We start from the raw sequence: 2,666 nt of genomic DNA on the forward strand, positions 1-2,666 counted from the left end.
CATCGTTAACTGATTTCATCTTTAACTGATTTCATCGTTAACTGATTTCATCGTTAACTGATTTCATCTTCATTTAACTGATTTCATCTTCATTTAACTGATTTCATCGTTAACTGATTCCATCGTTAACTGATTCCATCGTTAACTGATTTCATCGTTAACTGATTTCATCTTCATTTAACTGATTTCATCGTTAACTGATTTCATCTTCATTTAACTGATTTCATCGTTAAGTGATTTCATCGTTAACTGATTTCATCGTTAACTGATTTCATCGTTAACTGATTTCATCTTCATTTAACTGATTTCATCGTTAACTGATTTCATCATTAACTGATTTCATCTTCATTTAACTGATTTCATCGTTAACTGATTTCATCGTTAACTGATTTCATCGTTAACTGATTCCATCGTTAACTGATTTCATCGTTAACTGATTTCATCTTCATTTAACTGATTTCATCGTTAACTGATTTCATCTTCATTTAACTGATTTCATCGTTAACTGATTTCATCGTTAACTGATTTCATCGTTAACTGATTTCATCTTCATTTAACTGATTTCATCGTTAACTGATTTCATCTTCATTTAACTGATTTCATCGTTAACTGATTTCATCTTCATTTAACTGATTTCATCGTTAACTGATTTCATCGTTAACTGATTTCATCTTCATTTAACTGATTCCATCGTTAACTGATTTCATCGTTAACTGATTTCATCGTTAACTGATTTCATCGTTAACTGATTTCATCTTCATTTAACTGATTTCATCGTTAACTGATTTCATCGTTAACTGATTTCATCTTCATTTAACTGATTTCATCGTTAACTGATTTCATCTTCATTTAACTGATTTCATCGTTAACTGATTTCATCGTTAACTGATTTCATCTTCATTTAACTGATTTAATTTTCATTCTTCATTTAACTGATTTCATCGTTAACTGATTTCATCTTCATTTAACTGATTTCATCGTTAACTGATTTCATCGTTAACTGATTTCATCTTCATTTAACTGATTTCATCGTTAACTGATTTCATCTTCATTTAACTGATTTCATCGTTAACTGATTTCATATTCATTTAACTGATTCCATCGTTAACTGATTTCATCGTTAACTGATTTCATCTTCATTTAACTGATTTCATCGTTAACTGATTTCATCGTTAACTGATTTCATCGTTAACTGATTTCATCTTCATTTAACTGATTTCATCGTTAACTGATTTCATCGTTAACTGATTTCATCTTCATTTAACTGATTCCATCGTTAACTGATTTCATCGTTAACTGATTTCATCGTTAACTGATTTCATCTTCATTTAACTGATTTCATCGTTAACTGATTTCATCGTTAACTGATTTCATCTTCATTTAACTGATTTCATCGTTAACTGATTTCATCGTTAACTGATTTCATCTTCATTTAACTGATTTCATCGTTAACTGATTTCATCTTCATTTAACTGATTTCATCGTTAACTGATTTCATCTTTAACTGATTTCATCGTTAACTGATTTCATCTTCATTTAACTGATTTCATCGTTAACTGATTTCATCGTTAACTGATTTCATCGTTAACTGATTTCATCTTCATTTAACTGATTCCATCGTTAACTGATTTCATCGTTAACTGATTTCATCTTTAACTGATTTCATCTTCATTTAACTGATTTCATCGTTAACTGATTCCATCGTTAACTGATTTCATCTTTAACTGATTTCATCGTTAACTGATTTCATCTTCATTTAACTGATTTCATCGTTAACTGATTTCATCTTCATTTAATTGATTTCATCGTTAACTGATTTCATCGTTTACTGATTTCATCTTCATTTAACTGATTTCATCGTTAACTGATTTCATCGTTAACTGATTTCATCTTCATTTAATTGATTTCATCGTTAACTGATTTCATCGTTAACTGATTTCATCTTCATTTAACTGATTTCATCGTTAACTGATTTCATCGTTAACTGATTTCATCTTCATTTAACTGATTTCATCGTTAACTGATTTCATCGTTAACTGATTTCATCTTCATTTAACTGATTTCATCGTTAACTGATTTCATCGTTAACTGATTTCATCTTTAACTGATTTCATCGTTAACTGATTTCATCTTCATTTAACTGATTTCATCGTTAACTGATTTCATCGTTAACTGATTTCATCTTCATTTAACTGATTCCATCGTTAACTGATTTCATCGTTAACTGATTTCATCTTCATTTAACTGATTTCATCGTTAACTGATTTCATCGTTAACTGATTTCATCTTCATTTAACTGATTTCATCGTTAACTGATTTCATCGTTAACTGATTTCATCTTCATTTAACTGATTTCATCGTTAACTGATTTCATCTTCATTTAACTGATTTCATCGTTAACTGATTTCATCGTTAACTGATTTCATCTTCATTTAACTGATTTCATTTTCATTCTTCATTTAACTGATTTCATCGTTAACTGATTTCATCTTCATTTAACTGATTCCATCGTTAACTGATTTCATCGTTAACTGATTTCATCGTTAACTGATTTCATCTTCATTTAACTGATTTCATCGTTAACTGATTTCATCTTCATTTAACTGATTTCATCGTTAACTGATTTCATCTTCATTTAACTGATTTCATCGTTAACTGATTTCATC

The sequence above is a fragment of the Semicossyphus pulcher genome, unplaced genomic scaffold, assembly GCF_022749685.1.
Source record: "Semicossyphus pulcher isolate SPU_LCO1_2020_fin unplaced genomic scaffold, fSemPul1.0.p SCAF_7, whole genome shotgun sequence".
NCBI lineage: Eukaryota > Metazoa > Chordata > Actinopteri > Labriformes > Labridae > Semicossyphus > Semicossyphus pulcher.